General features: G+C 38.8%; 1 long non-coding RNA gene across 6 annotated transcripts in view; it reads right to left on the reverse strand.

Annotated features, from left to right (window-relative positions):
• The window catches only part of LOC125182285 (uncharacterized), a 371,668-nt gene that overhangs the window by 103,684 nt on the left and 250,640 nt on the right, over nucleotides 1–17,344 (reverse strand). For all 6 annotated transcript variants that reach the window (XR_010833507.1, XR_010833508.1, XR_007161741.2 and 3 more), the window contains 3 exons: nucleotides 3,580–3,754; nucleotides 2,283–2,363; nucleotides 610–772 (listed from right to left, as the gene is read on the reverse strand). This is a non-coding gene — a long non-coding RNA (uncharacterized lncRNA). The remainder of the gene's footprint in view (nucleotides 1–609; nucleotides 773–2,282; nucleotides 2,364–3,579; nucleotides 3,755–17,344) is intronic.

A 17,344-nucleotide genomic window follows, 5' to 3' on the forward strand; every position in this document is an offset into this window, starting at 1 on the left:
CACTGCTTTGAGATAAGGATCTCTGTACTGACTTAGTGCAATCGCAGCAGCGAGTGGAGAAAGGAAATGAAAAGCCCCTTCCCCTCCCCTATGTGCATGTACTGTGTGTGGGAAAAAGAGGGAGAGAGGCTACAGAAAGCCTGTGCAATCACAGCTGGGCTGTTAATTGCTTTGCCCTGTGCACAGAGTCACACCTTGTTGCTCCTCTGCAATAAGAAATGGCCACCCAGCCCAGCAGGCTCGAGGCAAGGGCAAAAAGGTTTTCATGTTCACCTGCACTATTTTCATATCACCAAAATGCCCATGTGTTACCATGGGCACGATGCTGTCTCGGCTCCCATGGATGACAGCAGTACTGAAAGTCAGGGAGTGATCGTGTGACTGAGAAAGGATTGGGTTTCTCAAACCCCTTTTTTGTTAAATCTAGGCTATAGGAATTGAAAAAAAAAAGTTGGTTCACAGGAGCAAATTGAACCAAATGCACTGCCACACACCCAGTCGCTGATCAAGGCAACCAAAAGCCCAGCTGCTAGGGCAAACCAGACTTGCCCAACAAATCTGTCTCATTTGTAGCTAGTACACTGATTCCTCAAGAGTTTTCACATGTACCTTTGGGAGACAAGTTTGCCGTGTCCATTTTCCTTCTGTGTGGTCATGGATTTCTGCAAAACCTCCTTACTTGGAGGTCTGATCTGGTACAGTTCCCTGGGCTTTTTAATTCAGATGCCAAACTGGCACGCACCAAGTGTGACACTATCAAATTGCATGGATCCTGCAAAATATGTTAAAAAAAATTAGCTTGACCTCCAGGATATTAATATAGTGGCAACAACCCCTGCAGGATATAAAACTGGCACCAACTGTAAGAGCTTCCATTAGTGCTTTAAGTTTCTCGTCCCAGTAATGGTCATTTCATCTGAACATGTGGAAATAAAAACAAACCATAATAGGACTTAAAAAGCATTCAGTGCATATTTGTCCATAAACACATCATATAAATAAAAGCTCTTTTGTAAAAAAAAGTGTCAAATGAATCAATGTGTATTCTATTATGGAATAATAATATCCCATACCACATGTGTTGCTCAAGCAAATCACTTTAGCTGGTATAATAGTATTTTCCATTTTGTGGTACAGCTTATATTTTGATCTGTTGATTAAGGACCTGCCCCTGAGGAAGTCAATGACAAGAGTTCCCCAGGCTTAAAAAGAGAAGGAAAATGTGTAAACAATTTGGCTGCAAATAAGGAAACAAATGTATTTTTTCCCTTTCTCCTAGCGTGAGTGAACACTGTATACAAAGCTGGTTGAAGACAGTGGAAAGACTTGCTCTTTGCTTCAGCAGCTTTCGATCTGGCCCTAAGCATGTATTGTGTGAGACAAATTTTGGCACTACTGGAAACCCCACCTCATACCTCCCACTGCGAATATGTCATCTTTCTATGTGCTCATGCATGCCAAAGCTTTATCTCTTTTGAAATATTGCCCATAATCAAGCTATGTTTACTTAAGTAATAGGGAGATTCACTTATACGCAATAATTTCTTCAATGGAGAGGCTGTCTTTCCGCAGCTATACTTTGGACTTTGTTCCTAGTTTAGCTTCTATTTTTCTACCTTGATGATTTTATCCAGGTTTGACAACAGTTGAATTTTTTTTTTGAAGTTACACACCTGGAATTAGCTTTTTCTGCCAAGAGTTACAGTGCACCTGGAAGTACTAAATCATTTTTATCTGGTTTTTAGTGGTTTTGCACAATGGAATCACATCTCTTTAAGTCCTCCTTACCTTTTACAAAACTAAATTGCAGCTCTAGACACTGCATTTTATGAGCGTGTAGCTATGAGAGAGTTTTGCCCTCCTAGTGTCTGCCTCTACCAATCCTAGAAGCAGTTAGCTGAGAACTACCTCTCAGGGTTTCTTTCCTCTGCAATGGCTCTGCTTACCTACATAACATATGGAAATGTGAGCATACACTTAGAGCAGATTGTTTGCTATGTTTACACCAGTTCTAACACTAATCCCCATTAATGTTTGATATTGCTCCCAATGAGTTTAAATAGATGTCAGGCCCCAGATCCATTGCATACATGTTAGGCATCGTATATACTTCAAATAGAGAGATACTGAAATGTTACAGGGTGCCCTTTTTTTAACATCATGTTTACTGACTGGATTAACTATGTCAAGTGTATGCAAAGCCCTGCTACTTTCATCATTTCTGTCATCACATTTAAGAGTCCTATCTTCAAGGAGAACAAAAAAAAAAAGTTTCACATCACCTTAGGAGTCCAGCTTCTTGCTTCTGCTCTCAGTTTCTCCCATTCATTGAATATGTCTTTGGGTGTGAAGTGAAACAACACCTAGATGCAGTATTACAAACATAAAACATGTATGCAAATCTCTGTTAAAGGGTATCAGAGGCTGGCCATACTGGCTGTGCTGTGTCCTGGCTGCGTTGCAGTACCAGAACCACCAGGGTCATGGGGTTTTCTTGAGGCTCTGTACCAATCCAGCCTAGCAGCCCCATTTTGTCAGAGAGCATTTAGTGGCTGTGAGGAGATGCAGCCCCTTCTGCAAGGGCAAATGGGAACTGCCTGAAGAGCACAGAAAGGCCGAGCGGTGGGCATATCCCTCACTCGAGCTGCTCTCACGACCAGGTCTCCCCAGTACAAGGTGCCTGCAGTTGCTGTGATTTTATGTTATAGCAGGGATAAACCCTTTGCCCTTCATCTTGCCACATGGAGAAGGAAACTGGACTCAACTCCTCCAAGCCAGGTTTTCCCTTTCCATCTCACCTCCATTCCCCAATTACTTTCATTTGTTTTACATGGGGCTGCTTCTCAGGCTGATTTTTTTTTTTTTTAAATGAGTCTCAGAGGTTCTGCTCTGTCTCTTCAAAGCTTTGATGTACTTGGGATGCAACTCCTTTGCATGCAGAGGACTGTTTCTCTATATACATTTATATAGTGCCCAGTTCCATAAGACCTTGATCTTAACTGGAGGCTTTCTGAAGCCCTGCCATACAAGCAATAGCAAGAGCATGAAGCTACAAACACGACCAGCACAAACGAGCAACACTGTCTGTGTGAGAGCACTCTGGGACAGCAGGAAGCGAAGAGCAAAAAGTGGATCCTGAGACATTTGCAACTGAACCAAGTTGATCTCCTTTAGGCTACAACTAATCCTCACTTTAGCTAACCACAGCAAAAGTAAATAATTTCTGTAGACGCAACCGTATATATTAATATATAGTGATTTTTAGTAAGAAAAATAACTGGACTTCACAAGTAAATATATTTTGTGGCTGATGATAATTTTATGTTAAATGATTAAGCTGTGTCTCAACCTTTGCTAAGCTCATTATATCCTTTAAGTAGTTCAAATTTCCAGATAACCAGCAGCAGAACCAGGTAAGCAGGCAAAATTAGTATGGCTGGGAAAAATTGTATCTGTCACACAGGTCTGGTTCCCACACACTCTGGTTACATCATTACTTAGTCTGTTAACTAGGAAACCAATTAGGCCAGAGAGCTACTGTCAGGTGACCAAAACACGAAAATGCATAAGAAACCTTACCCGAAAGATGGGATTTCAGCAGAGGCCCTCAGATAGCTGACTCCTCTTCTACTGCAGTGCAATTTTCGTATTTCGTTTCACCCTTGCTTTCAGGCTGAGATCTGAGGTCCCACAGATTGATGGTCGAAGCAGCCTTGTTTCTCTCCCCCAACAGGTACATGGAGAAAACTGTTCCCTGCATCAAAAATTACACAAAATTATGTGATAATTTCTCTCAATTACTCAGGAAAATTTCCTTCTCCTTCACAACTTTTAATTTATAGTGCAAGAACAAGGCAATGGCTCCAGACCTGAACCCTGCACCAAATCCTCTGTGGGTAGCAGTATGTTTATCCTAAAGGAAAAGGGCGTGTGAGACCAGGGCACAGCTAAAGTTTCAGGGCACGAACTACTTCAACAACTATTATTTGTTTTCTGCAAATGGTGAAGGTTTCCCTCCATGCACGGAGGAAGCAACACAAAGGCAGCTGGGCTCAGCCTCAGGAGAGAAGCGTGCATGAGTGGAGGAGGCCAGCATGGGGCACCAGGAGGACGGATGAAAGCCAGATTCCTGTAAAGCACGTGTAAGAAGGGAGTATACATAGATACATACATAAAAATAGATACACCTAGTCTCCATGCTATATCATTGATCTAACAGTAGTATTATTACACATATGAAAAATACAGCTTACAGGTCTATACTATCTTTTTATATGCATTTTTATATTTATATATATATCAAAATACAAATGATGCAGATATTTTCTAGCTTGTACATCTATACTTGATTCTGGCATCATTTGAAGAACTCAGTGACTTTCCATCTCCTTGCTCTTATCTATAGAAAACCTGCAGATACCTCCAATACCTTAGCTCCAGACCAAGAACTTTAACAAGTCTTGTGCTCTTTCTCTATATTCTTGTTCAGATATTTTTTTCTCGTGGGACAATAACAAGTGGGGAAAGAGTTGATTAAAAACTCACCTCAAAAGCCTCAAGAAGAGGCTTCATGTACAAGGGGAGGCAGGTTGATGGCATGGTGGTCCTTACTTGTTTGAGGATTGTGCTCAGATGCTATCACTACTACCATTTGATCACTAGTACAATACCATCGGTTTAAAGATTTTTTGTCTTGTGGATCCCTTCATTTCTGATTCTCTTTGTTCTTCATTGTTTTTGGTAAATGATCATCAGAGGAAGTAAACTAACCAGAAATACTTTCCTTCCTGATGATTTTGTTGAGCAGATGATTCGATCACTGTGCAGAGAAAAGCAAACTAGTCTATGCCGGATGCCTGCCAAGTTGGGGAACCAGGCTCTCGCATGTTTTCCAGCACAAGCACCTCATTATTAATTCATGCTCCAGGTCCTCTGTACATGCTGTTACTAATATTAGGTTTCAACAGAGTAATGAGCACCAGCAATAGACTGACTATCTTCATATATTTTAAATAATGTTTGAAATACTAAATTTGAGTTTGGATTTTTAATTAGGGCCTGGGCAGGGTACTGACAATCTTCCTACTGTTTTGCAGCCAGCAAGCAAATAAGATAGGGATTGTTCTGATCGGAACACTGAAAGCCAGTCTGATTTAGGGGATGGATCTGAAATACAATACCAAACTTTAAAGCATGAGAGAAGTTTGTCTTTGGCTTCTGCAGCCAGACTTTGACCCATCCCTATATTAAGTGGGGACTCTTGATATGGGACTATAGGAAAAGTAAATAGTTTTCAAACCAGAACTCATGGATGCTATTTTTAACATACAAAACATGTGAGCTGCCCAGGGACTGTTTGACTCTCAAGGATGCCATTTTTATTAAATAAAGTGGATATGGGATAGTAAAGCACAGAGAAAAGGGGTTGTTGTGGTATAAATCTATATCATAAGGATATATACAGTAGAAAAATAATTAAAAAAAAAGGCAGGCAAGCTGTGGGTCTGAAAAACCTACAGGGCTTCAAAGTGCTTTCCACTACTGTGCTTCAGACAGGAGCACAGGTCAGCATCCCTTCCTTGGTTGGATATACATATATTAAAGGACTCATTTAAAATTTGAGCTGGGCAAAGGACTAGTGCCATTTTTTCTGTAAGCATGCTGTGCACATTTCTGAATGCAGTCTCTTTGAGAGGGATTTCGCAATGAAGATTTCCCTGTTCTGGAACTCACTCCTCCCACTTGGTCTGTCGGAGCCTGAATACATTGACCTATGGGGCACATTGCAAAGCCTAACTATTTTCCCAGGATTTTTCTGAATGAATGACTTGAGTAGGTAGAGAGAAGAACGTTTCATTTGTACAGTACGTGGAGGGTTTTAATTAATAATGTTCCCATTTGAATGTCTATTGTATTTTTAAAAGTGCTTTGTACATTTGCCTAGAGCTTCAGATAACTGCAGGTTGTTAGTTTTGTTTTGTTTCCAATTAAAAAATAAAACATCCCACAACAATGTGGCATTACTGCAATGGGGCTCCAAATCTTATCTTCTTTTTGTGAAAGCTGTGTCTAGCACAGTGGTTCCTGAACTGGACCATGACTTCTTGATGCCAGCACCTAGCTAGCACCGTTCAAAAGATGGCAGGTCTCAAGGATTTGAAACTTCATATCAGTCAGAGAATTTGACACTGCTGGACATCAGTACAGTGTTGAACATATTTACCTAGAGTCAGTGACATTAGAAAAGAGCCTAGGGACCTCAAGAAGATTTTACCGAATTTCTTTCTGGATTTGGAAGTCCTCTTGAGAGACTAGGTCTTTCTTTACCAAAAAAAAAGCTTTCAATCTAAAAAGATACTAAGATGTGATACCACCAAGTTGCAGTTTTATGTTTACTTTGGTCCTTCCCCAAATACCCTGGAGTAGCCTGAAAACAAACATTTTAGTTTTTCAGCTCAAAATGTGTCTGAATTTCCAAATATCCTACAGAGATATTTATTTAGCTACCTGGTCCAGCTGCTGGCCTGTGGACCAAATCTGACTCATGGAAATGGTTTTTTTTGTGGTCCAGTTCTTTCCCCTATGGGAGACACCGGCAGCTTTATTATGTGCTTCTAAAACAAGTACATCCTTTTGTGCTTGGCCACCACCCTTGCCCTGGATATGCCCATGCAGAAGAAGTCAACTTCTCCTGTGCATTTGTGTGCGTGGAGCAGTCACAGAGTAGATAGCATCACCCTACCAGCATAATCATATGGGCCACATTTTTTGTGATTTTCAGTTTGCTTAGTATTATTATTATTATTATTTTATGTATTTACACCTGGACCAGTGACAAATATGTTAAGACTGATGAGAGTGCTGCCAGCAAATTGGAATACTGTTGCACAACTTCCATTGTATTTAAACTGTTTTTTTGATGAAAAGAGTTGTTGTGCAAAGACAAGTAACCAACAGGTTTTCCCACACTGTGTGTGTCCTTTTTGTTTTAGTTCTCCTTTTGTACATCTGCTGTTTCTGTGAATTACAGGAGAAAACCACCACCCTTCCTTAAAGCCTTAAAAAAGAAAAACCTGCCACCTCTGCTTTTTCATTCCTTTTCAATGAGTAGGCTGTCAAAATTGATTTCTGATTAGTTACTGAAACGTGCAGTCCCTTTCTAGACTGTCATGTGGTCAGGCAAGCAAGGGGCAAAGGAGCAGGTGAACTCAAATCTGTCTCCAGAATTTTAAAACAGACCAGCTTTGAGAAATGCCATGGTCAACCACACTGTTTTTCTTCCTCTCTAAAAACCTCATAAGAATCTTACACTTAAATCAGGTATCGCTAAAGCTTCCTTATGTAGCTTTGTCAATGCACCACAACCCTGACTGACAGTACTCTTGTATCTCTGTCTCCCTCAAGAAAGACAACATAGATTTTACCAAACTATGAGAAGAATTTAATTTGTGCAAATTTTGGCCTTTTATGAGGATGCACAGAGGTCAGTCACAAGGAGAGGGCTGGATTTATCTTAAGCCAGGCTAAAACTCCACTCTCCAGAAGAGAAAGTGTGATGAGATGCATTACTCCATTAACTAATCATTTGCAGATACAATGACCAGCATCTCATTGTATTTGTATAATTTTATTTATATGATGCAGGTTCTTCCAAATTAAAGGCCCTTTAATTTTCCATTGCTTTCGCAGTCCGTGGAATCCCAAGAATATTTTGATTGGAAAAGAAACATACTTTGCAGCATGAGTGGTGGCAAATGCAAACACACATACATGAGAAGAATAAACATTTTTAGATCTAAAAGCACTTTCTATACAAAAAAAAAAAAGTTTAAAAACCTGATTCACAACAAACTGCTCTCAGGCATTTAAGAATTATATACAAAGGAATGATGCACAATCGTATATTTAAAGCATCCAACACTCCATATAGTTGTTCAGCTATGCTTGCTGCTTCTGGCAAAGAAATGGCACTAAGCAAAACAATAGTTTATTGCAATCGCCATTCCCCTAAGGGTCTCTTTTTCAAACCACTTATCTGAATACGTGCTATGGTGGAGTGTATTATTACTGTATTATTGATTCCATCTTCCAATTAGAAATTTGTACTGAAAGACCAGGAGATGTGATGGGCAACTCCTGCTCTTCACTGATTACGTTAGTGTGATGAAGTCTAGGAGACAGCCTTATGGCTACTCTGGGAAGTAACAGAAGGAATTGCTGACTCCAGAGTCTACAGTATGCAGATAACACCATGTAGACTCCCCTCTGAAATACGCCACACAGCTAGTGATAATCCAATACAGACAAATACCTTACACCCAACACTAGAAAAATACAAGTGATAATGGTGGGAAATGTTTGCAATGGCTTACCATGGGTGTTTGGCACAATCAAATGCAGATTGTTATTCTCCAACTAAGCTGGACTGTAGTTTTAGTGCTCCCAATTCCACAGTACCCATGGATACCCTGAGAGCAACCGTGGCTTGAAATGTCCATTTCCATCTCATCAGGCTGCGAGGTGGCTAGATTTGTATCATATTGCTATGAGCTGCACAAATGCTGCTTCCAGATTCAGCTGCTGCAAAATATTTTACATGAGTCTGAACAAAGAGGTTCCAGCTGGTCCAGGCTGAAGCAACATGTTTGCTTCCTTCTCTCTTTCATCTCTAAGCTCATTCATGCTGAGAGCGGATATAATTGCTCTCTATAAATACATTCAGGTTAGGCACTAAAGCGAGAGAAAAGATACTTAAGCAAATGGACAAAGATGACACAAGGACAAATGATTACTAATGAGTAATGAATAAATTTCAACCCAGAAATTAAAGTTTCTGATCACAGGAAGACTGAAGTTTGGAAACAGCCTCCCATTAAAACTGGGAAGAAAAATCAGAATTTTCCCATGGAGCTTAATAAATATATAGAGTACAAGATATGGTTGCTTACAACAGCAGAGGAATGTATTTGGTAATGCAGGAGATCCCTCCTACTCCTACACAAATAGTGAACACAGAATCCAAACCATGGAATTTATATTAGTCTTCTATTTTATTTTTATTCCAGGCCCTTTGGAATCCAAAATTTGTACTTTCAACCAAAGGTGCTCTTGTGAAATCTCTGACAAGTTCTTGTTGATCAACTTTTAGATCCAACACATAATTCTTTTCCTTTCTGATTTGCCAGCTATCTACTACCTGAGCAGATCAACCTGATGTCTTGTCTTCCTCAATTTCTGTGACTATCTCTGAAGGATTTTCTTTGCCTGCCTTTTGCCTCAGTGGTAGAGACCCATGAGTTCTATTCTGATCCTTGTCTCGCGTCTCCTTACGCCTGACCTGCAAATGTACCCCTGCATAGGTAACTCACAGTCATTCTATTCCAAAGTACCCCATCTTCATTCTCTGAAAAGGAGAACGATGCATTGCATAGCGTGGTAAATACTAGGCATAGCAAATAAGCCCTAAATCACCCCAAGCCCTTCCAGCGGCTTTCCTATGGTGAATATGGCCACTGTCTCAGAGGCTTGGTGCCAAATTAATAGCAACAAGAGGCTATGGGGTTGAGATTAGGAAGCCAAGCCAGGAAGGGGAGAACAGGTTACACCACTCATCTGTGCTCTACACGACCTGGCTTTCTGAGTTTAAAGCCTCCCAGTCTTCTCTGGAGAGCTCACTATAAAAGGTCTAGAAGGCAGCTCTGCCTCAAAGCTCTGGCCAAACCACAGTCATATCACACCTGCACAGCACAAAACCCTTAACATTTTTCTTGCTTTCCATCTGGCATAAGAAGAAGGAAGAAGTGGAAAACCTATTAAATATAACCGGGTATTGGTCTTTGTAATACTTTCCCTGTATACCAAAAGCAGTTTAGTGCTCAGAGGCATGTGACACCCAGTTCACCAGAAGAGGTCTGCCACTCTGCCAACAGGATTCAGAGACTCCTTCAGAGCTCTTTTTCTTTCCCATGATAGCCCTTAGGTAAATGCTTGCAGGAAATTCATATACTTGCGAGATGGTGGAGTTGCTGCTTCACAAGCCCTAACAAATGTAAACACTTCTGTTTCAGCACATCTGCCATTGCAATACCTACAGTTTTTCCAGAACCAAAGGATTAACTTTATTGTGCATTTGCTCTGCAGATCTGGTAACACAATATTGTACTTCTAAGCGGACAGATTACTCACAAGTTTCTGGATGCTACATCTTTAGAAACTCAACCTACTTAAAGATAAGTGTTGAATCTGGTAATCCCAGAAACATCCAACTGATGTAAAAACCAGTAAAACCAAGGGCCAGCTGGATGCTATTTTTCCTCAGGTTATTTGGATATTCCAAAAGTAATGGTTTTATTATTATTTTTTGCACTTTAATATTAAACAGATGCAGCTTGTTTGTAGACTGCTGTGAGCCATTTTTTCTTTAGATTTATAAAATTAAAAAAGTAAAGGATGTGGGGAGTTAGGGGTTTGTTTGGTATTACCTTACTCTAAAACGAAAATAAAGACATTATATCAATATAGATAAATTACATGTTTTTTTTATGGTATATGTATTAAATGGCATTTTATACACATGTAGAGAGAACCTTGTTCAACACTTACACTTTTAGAAACCAGAAGTAATGCCACAGACATCAATTAAGCTATTTCATTTTGGTAAGTGTAGACTCAAATCTAGAAAACACATATTTGCATGTGTGTTTCTGTGTGCAGCTATACCTTACCGAAGGAGACATAATCAGAGACAGGATGCAAGCAGATTCCACGTTTGTGTGGGCTGAGCATATCAGACACGCTTTACTAAATACTAAGGCACTTACAGAAGCATTGTCCTGGAAAGTCAGGTGCCACCTTAATTTCTGGCTTACTTTTCAGGACAGACATCGTCCTGTCCCAGTCTAGAGACCAGTCATGAGAAGTGCTGAGCTCTCACAATTTCCACCTGACCTTGCTGCAGCTGAGAGCTCTGCACTGCTGCACATCAGCCCTGCTGCTAGCAGGCCTTAATACTAGCAAGGTCTTAGGAGGCTAAAAATAAACATGCATTTGTACAGAAGGAAGCAAAACGTGATTGACAACCCTCAGAGCAATTTGCCTGCTAATCAGTTACAAAGCTTCTCCCATAACCATGATCTCCACATTCATCTGACCTCTTCTATGGAGTGTTTTGCTCTTTGACCTAAGCAGAACCCAAGCCTCCAAGCGATTTTCTTTAACCAAACCGTGTACGGTATACGACTGATTTCACTGCACTTTATAGACATGAGACAGTGTAATTGCAAAAGCTTGGTGAAAAACTGTTTCCCTGAAGAAGATGCACAATTAGGATGTCCACTCAGCTGAAGGCGTTCTTTTCCTTACAACCAAGAGAGACTGGCCAAACTGATGAGCTATTTAAGTGTTTTGTGAATAGGCATCCTTGAGATGTGAAATATTTAATTACAGGAGTATTGTTATGGCTGCTGACTATTATTTTCACTCTGCCTCCAGTTACTCTATTTTATTAGAATGTGACGATTTCTTCTCAATCATATTTATAAAGCATCTTGCATTATAAAACCTTACGTTCAGGTGGTGATAACTTTTTGAAACATTAATTTTGTACAGGCTGATAAATGCTATGCTGACTTCCCATTTAAAAACAAAATTATTATTATTGTTGTGAAAATTTAAACAAAGATTTTTGACATTACTGAGTGAATGACAAAAGTACAGTTTCCAAACTATAAAAGCAAATTTTGACCATAGTTCTTACAAGAAGACTGCATCCAACATGGATCCATTCTACTTTAGCGTGGAAATACTCTTAGCTGAGGGAATAGCACTTAGTCTTCCTGTGCAGGAAACTGGTTTTATTTGCCTGAGTTCTGTGAGTTTGAAAATCCAACTTCTAAACCTGATAGGTACACACTTGAATTGCACTTCAGAGTCCACATTACCAACATGCTGAGCACCCTCCCTAGGGGCTTTAACAGGATTGAGACAGCTGAATACTTCTCAGAAGTATGGACCCTCACTCACCCATACAGTCATGGGAGAGGACTTCTACTTGTTGTATCAGAAGCTTTGACTAGACAGCATAAGGTGAGTGCAACCCATAACATTTTAAAGTTTTTAATAAAATACATACATGTGCATTAACTTCTGTGTCATGATATCACTTGGGAAGATGGTGGTGTATTTTCCTCTCCAACATAGCACTGAATCTGTTTGTATTCTGTGGTGTTTTCTGCTTTTGTTCAGTATAACTTATGCAATAGAGACCTATACAGCTAACGTTTAAATGATTAACTATTGTAACAGTAAAATCAGTATATGTAACAATGGCAGGTTGAAGGAATGTACAGTTTGTGTGCAATACTTTAATTCCATAATCTCACATACTTAAACTTTTGGATGGACAAGAAGGCTGATTACTTATATTACCAGTTTTATACTTTTATATATATAACATATATATATACATAAATATATATATTTATATATATACATGTGTATATATATATAACATATATATATATATGTGTTAACTTTTTTATATATAACATTCTTGTATGTTTAACAGCAGAATAATGCATTTTAAAAGCTTAGTTTTCTTCCTTACCTCTACTGGTGTTCTTAAGAGGAGACCATGAAGTCCCAGTTGCCTGTAGACCCAGATTGAAAACTATTAATTTATATGCTTAAAATTAAGCGGTGTTTGGAGGTTTGCTGAATCAGCAAATGTAGGTATACATTAGATATTTGATGAAATTCATAATAATTTTTTTAATAACTTCTTTGATGAGTGTAAATTTATTACTTGGCTCTACTTCAGTTCAGTACTCTTTGCTTGGGTAATGTGTGCTTTGAGATTATTTTCATTTTACCACACTGGTAATGGGCACTAATCATGTTTTATCTTGTTGTAGGTAAATAGCTAGGGTATTGCGCAGAGCTGTTTGATCAGTATAGCATGATTTAAGAGGATGGTTATGCCTTTATTTGTCTCATAATCCTGCTTAACGTCTGTATGAATCATTATAGTAAGGTGCATTTTAATAATAGCTTCCAAATATACACTTACATATGCAAAAGCTAAAATATTTGCTTCCTTTTTTTCCATAGATTTTCAGTGTTACTGTATTTTTCCACCAAAGCAAAAAGCCTTGAAAATATTTCACTGACTACATGTTTTTTCTTCCTCCATTCAATTTTGTCTTGTTTCATGAGTGACATCAACCATGATTTGTTACATGATTTGAAAATCATGCACCTTTTGGTCCTTAAACCCTCATATGGCAGAAAGGCCACATTTTAAGGCTTCCTTCTGACAATATCAGTAGGGAAAGCTCTTAAAAATGGGAAGACATCTTGAAAACAGCAAATCAGGCCCATTTCACATCTTGTGAGGGAACAGATCAAGTGGTCTCTTTGCACACACAATGTCTGTACAGGCTGTCCAGCAACAGATTTCCTGCACCCTGGCTCTCTCCTTTGAAAATGTTGGGTGCTGGAGAAGGGAGGTGGCTACGTCTTAAGAGAGCATTGCACCAATCCATCCCACTGAGCCACTTTCCTTCTTTATTTCCCTATCTTGGTTCTTCCACAAATTCCCCAAACAAAATTCACTCCTGTGTAGATACAACTGCTTATTCCTTGTGGCTTGGTGAAATTCAAACATTTTATTTTGCAACAGGCCGGTCAGAATTTGGTTTACCAGACTTTACATGGAAACAGGCATTAAGAAGCCAAGATTCCTTCCTTCTCCTCTTTACTGCATCAGGAGCTAAAAACTGTAAAGCTCTACCAAGGCAGTAATACTGTGTCTTCACTTGATGCCAGTTTTTATGGCCTCTTTGCTGGCTTTTTGCCATGACAGATTGCACAGAGCGGCACTTCTCAGCAGACCACATAGGAGTTACACACTATTGCACAACCTTCCCACAACCCTACTACTCCAGATTGTAAGCGTCTCTCTTCATCATTTCAGTCACCTTTGCACCTTCCTTTTATTTGGTTTGAATGTGCTAATCTTGAAATTGAAAGCTCTCAGGAATTAGTTTGACATTGTAGCAAACTTGAATGAGAAAGTTCAAAAGAGAGAGGGAGAGAGAGAGGGAGAGTCATGACTAAGAAAGAAGAGGTATATAATGTAAGTGTGTACCTTGAACATGATGCAAACTCACACGTGCCTTGCACATGAACTGCCTGCTATGCCTGTCTGCCTACAAGTCTTGCCTCGACATTACTGCATGAAGACTAACAGATGTCCCACAATATTTCTAGGCAAGAACCATAACAAGACAGATAAAGTACCAGAAAAACACAATTATTAGTCTTGGAGTGCTCTGACTAGACAAAACATGACCTCCTTTGGAAGGCTTGGGCTGTCCACTGCAGTGATTTGGATCCGTCCTCTATTAATCCAGCATTTCAGTGGTATGTCTGGTGCCCCTCCCATTTTATTTTTGATACAGATCTGCTTAAAACAGCAGCTGCATTTAAAAATAAATCTTGGGTTTTAGTTAAGTACATAAAAGCATGTTTCAGGCCAAAATCCTGAACACAGAAGTTAAATGAATTTTATCTGTTGACTTATGTGGGATGGGATTTTATCTTAGATAATTTAATGTACATAAACTCTTTTAAAAACTGGGGCTTTTCACTTGACCACTGGAGTTTACTTTGCAAGTCTTGCCTACTGCTGCCAGCAAAGAGATTGTTTTTTGGTATTTCACAACAATTACATTAGACCTTTTTAGTGAATAACTGATAAGAACATTAGATAACTGATAATAAAAGCTGGTGCTTGCATAGTACAAAGGTTTTCATCCACCGTAAGAGGCTTCAAGAAAGAAATATGCCATAATCAAAGACCTTGGCCAAAGGGACCCATAGAAAGAAATTACATTCATCCAAAAGTATGAAAAATAAATGGACTCCCCCAAATTTTAATTCAAACAGAATTTGAAATATTTCATGAGAGGTCAGGGAAAGTTATTAACATCTAATACCCCAGTCTTGTCAGCCTAAACATGATTTCAGTTGTACAAATTTCACTCGCCTTAACAGGAAAAGACTCCAAAAAATCCTGTTGTATTGACTTAAGAGCCAGCCCCTCTTAATTTCCAGACATTTGAAAAAAGATACTGAGTCATGCATCAGATCACAAAGAAGGTTTCTCTTTCACAGCTGAAGGCCAAAAGTTTCAGGCTCTTGAAAGTATATCTGATTAGTAGATCTAGACACTAAATGATGTATAAGACACTTTCTCACCACAAATATTACTGTAAAAATTGTATCAGACACCAAAGATGGCTTGAGAACAAATTAGATTTTGTCTACGTGAAGCTATCTTAAAAGACCAATTTGTACCCATGAAGGTGTGTGAGTCATTGTAGGTGACATCTACACCATATAATGCAATGAGGTCGTTCCTGAATGACATTCATTATCTACTTTTCTGGAGAAACTCCCAAGGTACTGGTCAGATTTCTCACGTTTTAAAGTACATCTTTCTTAGTTCTGTTATCGTTTACAATTCAGCTAAACTGAACATAACTGTTTTTCTTCTATTTGATGATACACCCAGTGGAAACCAACATACATGACCCTTTTCAATCACATCAGGAATATTACTGCTTTCTGATTTTTAATTTTAATAGAACTTTAGTCATTTTTAAAATAATTTTAGTTAAAAAATAAGGGGGGGGGGCAGCTCTGTGTTTAATTAAGGCACTGTTTACAATGAATGAACCAAATAAGAACCAAATTATTTTCTCAGGTGTATGTACAGTACCACAGTGATAGCAAATAATCCGTGAAAAACTTCCACTGGCTCAATCCAGATGTTCGCCATCCATACGACAGCTGACTTTGTGGGAGTTGGTGAGTGAAAACCTGACTCTGTTGACCTCAACAGCAAAGAATTTTACTCAATAGTACTAAATGACTAGGCTGAATATTAGAAAACTGATTTACTGACATGTATTTAAAACTTTCAAAATAAATGGATAAATGACACCTCTTCTCTGTTTAAATGACCCAGTCAATGTTGATTGCAGCCTTTAAATAAGAAGTGTCATGCACTGATGGATATTATTAAAGCCATGTCTGCCTGCAAAGCAATTGAATTGTTCACATACTCCAGCCAAATTAGTTTAGCTTGTCTTAGCATCACTTCTTAAATATTTTCTAATTTTCTAAACACACATTCAAAAGTGAAGAAAATAAATTAATTTCAATGGTTTAGTTTTTTTTATTTCATTGATAACTAGGTGATTGTTTAAGGTTACATCCTACTTCTCCCACAGTCTGTGTCAATTCAGAATTGTTAGCTGCATTATTTTTTTCTATGCAGATGATGCTGTTTTTCAACAAACTAAATGAAAACTCATTTATCTGCATTGACATAGCAAGCAATTTCTAAGAGAATAGCTTTCTTGTTTTGCCTCAAACTGCCCCAGGACTTGGGAGATGACACTTGTGATCTTTCTCATTTACTGATTATTAAGCTTGATAAGGAAAGAGAAAAACCTTTTAATGAGGAGAAACAACAATCCCTTCTTGAACTACTGATAATTAGACTCATATTGCTAATGCATATGTATATACCCACACTTTTCCTTTAGGATGGGAACTCAAAGTAAACAGGAAATAGACTGAATAGAGTGAATTGTCATGTGATTACTGATTTGAAAAGAGTTTCTAAATAGTATTTAAAGGATATTTTTGCTGTGTAACAAACATTTATTCAGAAGAAAAAAGTGGCATAGGGAATAGGCATGCAGGTGAGAGAGGTAATCATTAAGTTAGTAAAAGACAGTAAACTTAGGGAAATATTATTGAATGAATGAATCAGTGTGAACAACAATGGTAAAAACAAGCAAACAAACGAAGACTCTAGGCATGAGAGGGAGACGGAGTTTTGTTCAGGAAGATCCTTTTGATGAGGTGGATTGGCAAAAGAGTAGAACAAAGGGGATCCAAGATGACACTAGAAGAGAACTCCTCTGTTAATGATGGCAGAGAACACAGCTGAGGATTGTGAAGGGAAGGAAGAGATGCTGCAGTGCTAGAGATAGGTAGGACTAAGGGACAGCTCGCTGAAGACAGCTGAGATCAAAAATGTCTGCATTTCTAGGAGAAAGAGCCAGAAAAAGTGGCTAATGAAAATGGTGGTAAGATAAGAACAGGGGCAAGAAAACAGAGACATGAAAGAAAAGTAGATATTTCAAGTACATCAGAGCTGGTGACGAAACAAAAGAAGTCAAGAAGCCACAATGATGGTCACTAGGAAGAAAATATATGAAGAGGGAACCAGGAAAGATGCACATCAGCGGATATTGTTTTCTTCGAAGAG

The sequence above is a fragment of the Anser cygnoides genome, chromosome 9 (assembly GCF_040182565.1).
Source record: "Anser cygnoides isolate HZ-2024a breed goose chromosome 9, Taihu_goose_T2T_genome, whole genome shotgun sequence".
Lineage (NCBI taxonomy): Eukaryota > Metazoa > Chordata > Aves > Anseriformes > Anatidae > Anser > Anser cygnoides.